This window comes from Pinus tabuliformis, chromosome 7 (genome assembly GCF_031772625.1).
Source record: "Pinus tabuliformis cultivar Carrire ecotype Pingquan chromosome 7, CPIR1, whole genome shotgun sequence".
NCBI lineage: Eukaryota > Viridiplantae > Streptophyta > Pinopsida > Pinales > Pinaceae > Pinus > Pinus tabuliformis.
The window spans coordinates 341,698,991-341,711,632 of record NC_142293.1 but is presented as its reverse complement, the minus strand read 5'-3'; positions in this window follow the sequence as shown (position 1 = coordinate 341,711,632).

The following is a 12,642-nucleotide window of genomic DNA, read 5'->3' as shown; positions in this document are numbered from 1 at the left end:
AGAGTGCAGTAATATAAAAAAATCTGTTTGCGAACTGCGCGTTAAGGGAGGTGTGTGTAGAGTTAGCATGTCATAAGGTGCACGCCCACACATGGGGGGATGTGTTGTCATGTGGGTGGGCTTGAAAGTGACCGTTGGTATCTCTGTTCATGACGAGATGTCCGGTTTGAGGCCAAATGGAGTAGCCAGTGAGCATTTAAGATAGTAGTTATGGACTAGATTTTGGCAAGTCTTCCGCCAAGAAAGCATTGATGGCCCAGAATTGGGGGGAATGGTCGATTTGAATTCAAAAGCTACTATAAAAGTCCAAGGGCCAGCCACAAGACAACACTTGTTCACTTGAGATTTGAGCAGTTGAATAGAGCACAGAGTGTTGAGCGCCAAGCAGTATTAGAGTCCCTAAGTTCGTGAAAGATAGTATACAGTGCAAACAAGATGATGGCTACCAGGGGAGGTTTGGGCTCTGAAGAAGGAACTGTCGGCGAAGCCACGTAGACCCGTATGGAACACAATTTTCTCGAAGGCACTGGGATTGCACCAAAAACCCCAAAATCGCCTCGGACTTCGAGGCCGAAGAAAGATAAGAAGAAAATGGGACTAGTCTGCATGTCCCCAAGGAATCCGCGGTTTGGTCAGCTATCAATGGAGGAAAAGGGCAAGGAAGTCACCATTGAGTCAGATGAAGAGGAGGAGGACTTACAAGCTCTGATTGCTGAAGCAGAGGAAGGAGAAGATGTGGAGGAGGATATCCAACCAAGGTGTTCTGCAGCAAAATTACCCGAGTATGTCCCTCCGCGAAAAGGGAAATCTAAGGTACCAAAGGACCTGGATGGCACGAAGAGTGCACTCCAGACCCCGCTCCTCCCCGATGGAATTACCTTTGAGGGTCAGCTCCTAGGCCATGTGCCTACCCTAAAATTTGAAGATTGGGACCTTGTGGATAGTGAGAAGTTCCTTCACTTAGCGACGACGAGCCTGATGAAACAAAATACTAAGGGGCTAGTGATAACATTAGAGTCGAAAAAATGGCTTCGCGGTGTGGAAAAGGTCGAGTTGCTAAACTTGTTATGGATACCACATTTGCACCACGTGCCCATCACCATTTTCATCTTCAGGAAACTGCTTTGCCTGGTGAATGATGGGTACTTATGGCTGGAGGAGCCTATTCCCATCACGGTCGATCTCATCCATAGAATTTCTCAGATTACCTGTAAGGGAAAGGACCCCACAACGATAGTAGGAAAACGAGTGATTTGGCTCTCACGGAAGCCATGAAGACCAATACAAGCTTGAAAAGAAAAAGAGGGGTTATTCCATCACTAGTATCAAGGATAAAGGGGTGTGTGTAGCTACCCAACTCCTTGCCGGTAAGTTAATGAGAAAATGCCATGCTGATGAAGTACTAGCATCAGTGATTGCATTGGTAGAACAGTGCACGGAGGGGGTCCAGTTCAACTGGGCCAAGTTCCTCTGTGAAGAATTCTTGGTCAATTGTCAGGAGGCCCAAGAGCAGGGTAAGACCTTCCACTACGCGTGGTTTCTCTTATCAATTTTGCTGGTAGCGGGAGAACTGTTGGAAGACAGTCAGTTCCCAAACATTGAACGTGACTTGCCAGAGGCCGCGAAGTATGCTTCACTTTGGGCTACCAAGGACGCGAAAAGGATTCGTGACACCAAGATTTTCTGGGTGCTCATGGAGGCAAGCATCCAGATGTGGATTAATAGGAGGCCGCGCCTGTCCCCCACAGTGCACAATAGTCTGCAGAGCTTTGCAGACTTCAAGGTAGACATGCACAATCTTTACATCATGGCACAAAAGGATCCAACACAGTAGTGGACAAAGCTCCCATTCATAGCCATTAACAACATGATCTTCATAGTGTTGGAGACAGGGCCTCTTTAGTGGCGTGCCCCGGATTTGGCAGAGCTGGAAAAGGTGGCAGTATAGAAAAGGAAGGATGAGGCCAAGATGCCCTTCACACATAGCTGGCTGAGAAGAGATGCAATGAGAAAGAGACAGCTGAGGATAGGGCAATCCGCAAAGTGACACAAGCAACCACGGAGTAAAAGAAGGTCGCCGAAGCAACAACATCAGCGCAGACAACAGAGGCCGCAACAACATAGGCAGAGGAGGGCCAAGGAGTGTCTGCAGGACAGGATGCAGAGGACACAGACCTTGTAGAAGACAGCGCAGACCCAGGAACCACTTCGACCCAACTTAAACAGTCACATGTCACTGAAAGATCAGGTCCATGGAAAAAGGTCAAGGCTTCGAAGCTGGCCATAGACCCGATCACGTTAACTGAAGGTGACCTCTATGACATCGGCAAGATGGTTTGTGATGTCACCAAGGAAGCACTCCAAGAAGTTATGACGGAGCAGCAGACTATGTTGGGGGCCCTAAGGGTGCAGTTGTAGGAACTACATGTGTGGACCCCACAAGAAGGAACCTTGGCCACCTACGTCGTAGTGGGCACATCAGCAGTGGAACAGATGCTACGTGTGAGGACAGCCAGTACCATACGGTTACCGGAAGGAGCAATAGCAACAGTGAATGACATCGATAGAGCCACGGTTGGCAAAATCAAGGGGTTAGGCCTTAATTTGGCTGCCCTTCCATGGGAAACACTGTATCAGCTGTAGGATGGAATAATAGCAGAACTCCGCACGAGGGAAGGCCACACAATAGGGCTCTGAGCAAGTAGAAGATTAACATTGAACAACTTAGCTTACAACGTGATGATTTTGGTGTCACAAAATTGTCATATGGTACAGATGGTAAATGACGCTTTCCGACGTGTCCCAAAGCTGGCTATCGCAGTAGATCTACCGGCAAAAGTGTGGATCCATAGTTTGGCAACTGGGTTCTGTGATGTGAAAGAAGAGGTAATGAAGGTTCAACTGGAGCTAAACCTTCATATCATCGAGCTACAGTTGAAGGCGTAGCCTTCCACCCCCCCAGAAGTTAGAGAAAAGCACGCTAGAGCTATCCAAATAGGGCTGGAAGAAATTGGATGAATAATGCAAGACTGTACCAATATGTTGGAACAATGTTTTGCAGTCCTCACATCTTTGCAGGAGGACCCCAACATACAATGCTTGGAAATAGAGGCGCACGAGCTTCAGGAGTAGCAAGACAGTATCCGAGGAACTACGCAGATAGTCATCCTCACTCAATGGCTCGCAAAGCTGCAGCAAGCAAAGGCACTAAAAGAGCAGGTGGATGCCGTGAGACAGAAAGAGGTAGTTCTTAAACCGCGTGTCCAACCATGGATTAATGAGGCCTTCATCATTACGACAGATATCGAAGGCAAGATCGAATAGATGAAGGTGTTGTACACGTTGAGGTAGGGATTTTCCCCTGAAAAAGAAGCTTCGGATGAACGCATGAAGCAGATCTAGCAAACCACAGAACAGTGGGCTGCGGACCTCCAAGCAGCACAGGACCACTTGGAGGAACTTCGCTCCAAGATCGCCGCGCCAACAAAGTGACTCAAGGGTGAGTCACGATGTTTGTGTTGGGGGCCTGTTGGGCATGGAATCTCCCCCCACAACATGTTTTGGGGTTCAAAGCCCAGTTTTGGTCAAATATTATTGTAAGACTCCGCGAATTGTGGGCGCAGAGCGCGAGATGTATATTGAGTCATAAGGTTGTCTACCCTAAGTTTTGTAATATAATGTAATGAAATTTTGGCCTACCCATGGTCTGCGGACCATGGGATTGTATAAATAGAGCAAGGCTTTAAGTGTAGAGGATAGCAAAGGAAGATAGAGAGAAAGCATGAGGCATTGAGTCGAATCTCTAAAATTCTTGAGTCGTAGTAGTAGGAAGAGGATCTACAGCTGAGTGCGTAGAGGCCTAGTAGAGTCCACAGTTGAGTGCGCGGACCCTTGCAGCTGAGTGCATAGGGTAGGGTCGAGTCTGTAACCGAGCAAGAAGAATAATAAAAGGCGTTGATTCCAAATATTGTGTATCTGTTTCTGTCTTTCTTTCCATGCCTTTATACTGTTTTATTTCTTGCGCGCACTTATATGAATGCTGAACACTATTAAGTATAATCAGGCTCACACAAATAAGTTAAGTAATTGGTTAATAACAGATTAATAGTAAGGAATTTGGGTAATAGCATGGCCCACACCTCGAGCAGGGCTGCGTGAAGGCAGCATTGCAGGCTGCGAGGGACTGATAGCTGCGCATAGCGATGTGTGCGTAGGGTCAAACCGCGGACCACCACAAATCATCAGACATCTCTAGGGTGTGAAAACCTAGTTCTAGCACCCTCCCATACTACTTCGGGTGAGACCTCAGTCTGTGCTCTACAGACTATTGCTGAAAGGGCCAGTAGTACTGAGATTTGTTTGGCTAAATCACCTCTGAACCTAGGTCAGGCCCCGTCAAGCCAACAAAAATTCTCTCCAACAGTGGCTACTTGTTTATATGGAATGTGATTTTCACCGAGGGAGTGATATAGGTGGATATTGGTGGCCACTTGCGTATTCCACCTAGACTACCTATCAGTTTCATTACTTTCCTTGTTAATAGTAACATTTACTATTTTTAGCAGTTTTCAGGTCTTGAACGTTTGGAGCAATTTTGACCCTATAAATGACGTTTTTTTTAGGTTCGTAGAAATTTCGTAGCCATAGAAAGGGGCCTACGAAAAATCCTATAATACTTATAGAGATATTTCCAACGAGGTATCGTACATTCCAAACGGAGATAATATGACCAAGTTACAACCTCGAGAAGTTGGCTACCCAACTAACCCCAACGAGGCCCACAAACTCTTGGTGTTCCATATCCTGGGGTTAGGGTTTTGGTTGTTTAGGATTTTCCCTTGTTGTTAAATAATAAAAAGGTCCTTGAGCCTCATTATAACACCGTTTAGAGGCATGTAGCCACCACATTGCTTCTCAAAGATAAACTACCATTTCCCGAGCTAGTTTATTTCCATTTCTGTATGTAAGCATATTTCAGTTCTTTGATATTAATGAAATGAAGTTTTATTTCTACTGCATCTCTATGTTGATGTGTATATCTGTATTTTGTTGTGTTCATGCATAAATACATATTAGTGGTATTAGAGCAGTATGCTCTTTCTCTGTTTTTATTTTCATGTCTCCAACGAGGTCAGGGTATAAGGAGTTAGGGCTAGAACTGGTTGAACCTTTGCAAGACCAACCTCGCAAACCCTAATGACCTCCCATGGCAGAAGAAATATGAGGGGGAAGGAGATCCTTTCAAAATATTTCTTGAGGAAGCCCTTGAGAAAAAAAGGAACGCGATGATGGATAACTTTTCTTAGATCCTTCGGTGGCTACCCATAGGTGACACATCTTCATTCAACAACCACTCTCGACACACCACTCCTTTTAAGGTACATGTTAACTTTGACATTCCCATATATGAAGGCAGAATAGATGAAGAAATTGTAAATATATGGTTAAATCTGTTGGAAGAATGTTTTATAATTCACGACTTTTCCAATCGGTAAAAGATTACTTTTGCACTCCTCAAAAAGCCCCACATGTCAAGGACTGGTGGGAAACCTACTGCAAATAAAAGGACGAGAGGGAATCCTCAATGTTTTTAGTCGCAGCCACTTGGAATTCTTTTCGAGACGCCATAAAGGAACAATATTACCCTGTACGGAGCTATGAAGATAAATACATAAAGTGGACCATGCTACGGTAAGGAAGGGACCAAGATGTGTCAGAGTTCACAAATATTTTCCATACCCTTCACATGAAGATGGGTATCAAAGATTATATGAAACATTTGGTACTCAAGTACTGCCACTGTCTACACAATTACATCTAGAACGAGATGGAGCTCCTAGACATCTCCTTGCTTGGCCCCACTTACCAATACACTGTCAAGATCGAGCTTAAATTTAAGTAGAAGAATCAAGACTTTGGAGCTGCAAATCCGAAGCAAAGGAAAGGCACCCCCAAACCGCATAAAGAAGGACAAAACGAAGATTGGGTGACCTAGAAAAATCGACTGAAGCCGTAATCAAATAATAACACCACGATGACAAAGAAGGACACAGGAAAATGGTGTTAGTTCAAGAAGAGCCCCACTCCCAACACAAGTGAGTGCCTAGAGAAGAAGTCACTAGTGGCTGAGATGAAGATTTCTGAATCGATGCATGTTATGACTCTGAGTCAAAAATAAAGGGAAGCATATTATCGATGCGGAGCCTAGTGCCACTGTTTCCACCACCAAGTTCCAGAAGGATGAGCTTGAAGGTCTAGAGGAGGGGGAGCGACTCTTCCACTCACATATGTGGGTGAAGGGTTAAATTTTGTAGTTCATTATTGATAGTGGGAGACAAAAGAACCTCATGTTAGTAGAGGTCTTGAAGTAGTTGGGCCTACCAACTGCACCACACCCGCAATCATACACCATTGGGTGGCTTCACCAAGGCTGATATCTTTGCTTCAGCCAACAATGTCGCCTTCCCTACAACATCAAGCCCTTCATAAATGAGGTATTGTGTGATGTTGCTCCTCTTGAAGTTTGTGATGTATTATTAGGCCAATCATACTTGTGGAAGCAACATGATGTGTATGAGTCTAGGCCTCACACTATTATTATTATTTTGGGAAATAAGTTGTACATGATACTGGAGGTAGCACCGCCTACAACCATTTCTTTGATCACTGAGAAGAAATGCAGTAAGATCATTTCCTAGGCTCGTAAATTTGTTGTCCTTATGATTCACCCTCTGGAAAAAAGAATATTGTGGCCACGAACTCCAGATAGGGATCCTCCACACAACAACAGTAGATGGACAAGGTTGTGGAGGAGTACAGGGAAATATTTACCTCACGTACAAGGGTACCTCTACACTGTCAGGTCAAGAACTCCATCGATTTGACCTCCGGCATGTTGCTACCCAATGGATCGATCTATCGAAACTCTATTATGGAGAATGATTAAATCAAGAGGCAATTCATGAGATATTTTAGAAAGGGAACATCAGACCAAGTTCATCGCCCTGTGGGATCTCGATCGTGTTGGTACAAAATAAGGACGAGATCTCAAGACTTTGTATTGACTATCGGGCACTGAGAAAGATCACTGTCTGGAATAGGTATAAAATCCCACAGATTGATGACCTCAGGGGGAAAAATATTTCAGCAAGATTGACTTGAAGTTTGGTTATCACTAGGTACTGATCGAACCCTTCGATGTGTGGAAGACTGCCTTCAAATACAAGGAGGGCCTTTTCGAATGGCTGGTCATGCCTCTTGATGAGCCTCATCATTGGGTAATTATATGGGCCTTAATACACCTCCTATCTTAGTCAAACAAACTTTTCTCACAACTTATTACATGTTTTTGATTATATTTTGTTTTATGAGATGAGTTAGAGTTGGATATGATACCTAGTGGACTAATATGCATTGAATGCAAGAATGAAGAAGAAAATCAAGGAATTTTGGCAAATAATAAAGTTAAAACTCGAATGGGACAAGGGAGAGGGATTGTAGGAGGTAAATCCTCCTCATTTACTTCTCCCCCATTCAAATATTCCTCTATCCATCACACTAGCTCGGAGTGCAAGCAGCCAAGCCATGAGTATTAGAAGGCAGCCAAGCAAGTGAGAGACAAAGAGCTAGTTTATCTCGAGTTCAGGATCTGAGCCTCCATAATTTTAAGGAAGTCATTGGGGAATTCAGTTGTAGAAGTAGAGAGGCCTAGAGCCTCATTAGGATTCAATTTTTTGTCGTAAAACTCTAAGCTATTTTCGAGCTCCATACTTGTGAAAGTTTTATTGATGTAATTTCCTGTTTTGGTAATAAGAATGAGTTTTGTTTTGAGCCAGCACTGAGTTAAATCAGAGGGCTAAAGCTCTTGGGTTACAGCCCAACCCTAAAAGCCAAGCCTCCTCTTTCTTGTATCTGTATGTTTAAATTAGTCTCATAGCTTCATTGATAATTTTCTTTTAGATGTGTTTACATTGTAAATAGTGTAGATTGGATTGGTTGTTTATTAGTTTTCTTCCATTTGTGTCTTACTTCAATAGAAGGTTATTAGGGATAAAAGGAGTACCACAAGGTTTTTAGTGGGTTTCTTGGCCTCATTTCCTCCCTTTGGGATCACGATTTAAGGAAGGGACCCTTATGTAGCCCCCAAAACACAAATTTTATTTCTTGCATAAGCTTTAGAGTTTACTGTATTTAAGCTAGCATTTGATCAGTTATGCAAAGTAGGATTTGATTTCCAGCTCTTCTATCTTCACTCTTGTAGTAGATCTCATCCATGCTTTCATTCCCTTCAGCAACTTTCCTCATGCATCATGTAGGCAGTTAGTTCATTAATTATGCTTTTCTAGCTTATGAGAATGATTCTTGTTTACATAACTTTTAGGGAATTATACATGTTTTATGCAGAGCAGGTGCTTCAGGAGGAGACATAGACTTCATAGCTAACAACCACCTTCCACTCCATCCACCATAGTCATTCCTTGTTTTCACTATTGCCTTCACTAGTTTTCATCATTTTTCATAGAAATTCTTCCAAGCACATTGAGTGAATCCAACCATCCTCTATCTTTGTTGTTGACTTATGAGTTATTTATACCTTTCCTCACTTCATTCCACCCATATAACACCTTCCCTAAACCTTCCATCACGTCCAACACCTTCCATTTTTCTCTCCGCTGTATCCTGTAGGTTTACAAGGAATCTTGTAGGTTTCTAGTACGTCCTCTTGGTTTTCATGAAATGGCCCGTTTTGAGGCAAAATCGAGGGAAGACCTCTAGGAAGTCACCAAAAGCCTCCCAAGGGTCTCCCACACCATCCAACTATCTCCTAACCCTTCGAGCCATCCTCCAACATTCTTAATTCACCCGCCACATCACCAAAAGAAATTAGTTTGTATACTTTATTTTGCATGAAAAGACAAAAAGACAAAAATAGATTTATTTTAGTCCATTTACTTGCACATTAGTGATGTTTGATGCTTCTTACTTCCATGCTTAGATAGTAGCATTTGGTTCATGTTAATTTAGCATTATTGCAAAGCATAGTTTCTTGGTAGTTAATTAGGAAATGGTGTGATTTAGCATTGAATTTCGATCTTTTCCATTATTGCAGTAAAGTAGCTCTCCCTTAGAGCAGATTTCCCTTTCTTCCATCAAGAAACCAAGCTTCTTTTGACTCCATATAAGTTTGGCTTAAAAACCCTAGTGGTCTCTCGCCAGCTGAATCATGACAAATGGTAGAACCATCACTTTTACTTGTAAATACAACATTGTCACCTCCAAGTTTGTATGAACCCCGAGTTGACAAAGTAAAGATGGTAGCCCAGGAGTTGCAGCATTCTTGTTGCAATAATAGCACTCATCACTTTTTGGCGCTGTTTCTGGGGAGGTGTCTAAGTAATATGTGAATACTGCTTCTTTCTTCTTTGTATCTAATATTCTACCATTAGTTTATTTCTGCAACAGTAATTTAGTTGCTTCCTTTTTCATTCTACATTTTCTGCTTTCCTTTCCATTTTGGAATCAAGATTTCAATTCAATAAGTAGTTTTTCATTCAGTCGGTAGTTTTCATTTAATTAGAAATTTTAATTCTGCAAAGTACTTTCCAAATTTGAAAAAAACACAAAGCCAACCCAAAAACATTTCCTTTCATGCCTCGTAGGAATAGGGATAACTTAGGGAAATTTTTGCCAAATACCCCCACTGCATCAAACATCCAACCTTCCCTCTTTTTCAGTGGTTGTGAAGTGGAGGAACCCTTAGATGAGAAACCTGACATATTTGAAGAACCTACAGGGGAAGAAGAATAAGAAGACCCATTCCTATTGAACCAATGGCTGAAAACATAAATGACAGAGGGAATAGAGAGAGAGTTGAGGGTGGCTTCCGCATTAGGGAAACCAATGGGGACGCTAAGATGAAAAATATAAGCTTCTCTGCCCTACCTCATTTCCATGGCTTGACCACACAAGACCCCGACACTTTCCTATTTGAGTTTGATGTTATATGCCAAACTTATGACTATACAGAGGATGAGAAGAAGTTAAAACTATTTCCATCTACCCTCAAGGATGCATCATTGTGCTGGTTCATGGGTTTACCTGGGGATAGCATCATAACTTGGGCTCTGATGCAGAAAGCCTTTAACAACAAGTATCGAGACTATTGTGGGTCAAAAGATACTAAAGAGTAAATTTTTAGGATGACCATAGGCAATGATGAATCCCTAGAGGATTATGAAGAAAGATTCCAGCCTAGTTACAAAAGGGCTAGATGCACACTTGACCTTGAGTCACTAAAGCTAGTCCTACTTAGGGGAGTAAGGGAAGATCTTTTGGATACCCTACACTTGTTATCAGGAGGAGATATCTACCAGTTACCCTATGAGGATATCAAGACTGTCTTTAGAAACCATTCTAGGGAAGTTAGCAAAAAGGGAAGGGGTATTCAACATATGGTCAGTATATCCTCTTCCAACTCATCCATTAAGGGTGAAATTGGAAACATGCTGGAATATTTCAAAAGTGAGATGATGCAAACCCTTGCCTTGCAAATAGACACTATGCACATTAAGAGAAAGCATAGGAAGCAGAGAGAGCCTTGCCCATTTTTTGTTCTAGATGCACAGGAGGCACCCTAGGGATGAATTTCCATTGAATTCTATTGAAATTTTCTTAGTCTGTGAAGAAAACCACTCCACAGGAAAGTTCCCTTATTTGCCTAGACTCAAAGCTGTATATCAAGGAGCTAAAGGGGTCACTAAGCAGCTCTACTACATAAAGCAAAGGAGACCTCATGGGCCTAGACCATAATAGCAGGGCATGCAAGGGTCATCCCATGCATATTACAACCCAAACCAAACCACAACCATACCTTCTTGGGGACCCCCTACTCATCCTTCCTAGTCTACACCCCCTCCTTCGTCCTTTGCATCTCAGTATCACTCCTAGCCAGCCAACCAGTCATTCAACCATATGCTTTGCCACAACCTCAGTGGAATGCACCGCCCCAAGGGTGGAGGCCCCAATACAACAGTACTCTAGCTTTATTGCCTCCACCACCTACCAAACCATAGCTGTTACACTCTTCTCCACCCAATCAACCTTAGATTCCTACCCAGCCAAATCCGAACCAGAAAAATAGACAGGCTCAGTAAGTATACAATGGAGAGACATCATATCCAGCTTATGCTATGGAAATCTAGGAGACTAGCCTGAGATCTGGGAGAGTTCTCTCAGATAACCAAACTACACCTCCACCTAGGGAGGTTAAGGAAGAAAGATAGGAAAGCATTCTTAAAGTGAATGCACCCTTTCCTGAGAGATTAACCCAACCACTCCAGCCTACCCCAAAAGAGACTGAACTTTTGGGAGAATTGAAAAATCTATGTGTAAAGATTCCATTTATCTAGGCAATAAAATATGTTCCTATTTACAATAATTTTATTAAGGATATGTGATTCAAGTATCCAGGGAGGCAAAGAAAGGATGCCCCTACCATTAATTTCATTGGACAACTGTCTGACTTAATGCTGGGGTAGGTAATTTGTCTAAAGTATTTGGACCCTAGAAGCCCTGTAGTAGATGTGCACATCAATGGCACCATTGTCACACACACTTTGATCAATCTTGGGGCTGCCATTAATGTGATGACCAAGGACACCATGCTCAAGCTCAACCTCCAAGGTTCATTAAGGAAGACCACAATAGTTCTACAACTTGCAGACCATTCCATAGTGACCCCTGACGGGATTGTGGAGGATGTGATGGTCTCCATTGACTCATGGGAGTATTCTACAGATTTCCTAGTTCTCCAGCCTAAGGCTAAGCTTACTAGATACCCTCTCATCCTTGGGAGGCCCTAGTTGGCCACTGCCGATGCTTACATTAGCTGCAGAGTTGGGAATATGACCATCAAGAATGGGCATATGTCCAAGTAGTTAGTCCTATACCCTCCTGCTCAGCCATCTCTAGAGCATGATTTACCTTTATGGTTGGAGGAGGAGGAAGAAGATGAAGTTTATTTTGCCCAAATTTATACTTTAGAAACAACCATGGGAGGAGGACATCATGATGAACATGATTTGATTGAACACCTACTCCAAAGTCCAACTCTCAGTACATTGCCCTTAGAAGATGTAGTAAAGGAAACCTAGGAAAATCATCCAATTAACCTATTCTTGGATGATTCCAACCCCCTTCGTGTCAAAACCATAGAATTAGGCCCTGAGAGAACCTTGAACATCAATCCATCTCTTTCTGCTATCCAAGAAGAGAAGTTATGCAACATGCTAAAGGAACAACTAGATGCATTGACTTAGAGTTACAAATAAATGAAAGGAGTACACCCCTCAATGTGTACTCAACACATATACATCAAATAAGGTTGCAAGCTAGTTTGACAGCCCCAAAGGAGGATGAATCTAGCTCTTAAAGATATAGTCAAAGAAGAACTGCAAAAACTACTAGATGCAAGATTCATTTACCCTATCTCCAATAGTGAGTGGGTCTCTCCTTTGGTGTTAGTTCCAAAGAAAAATGGAAAGTGGAGGATTTGTGTCGATTACAGGGAGTTGAACAAAGCCACAAAGAAGGACCATTTCCCTCTACCCTTCATTGACCAAGTGTTCGATGGCCTGGTAGGGA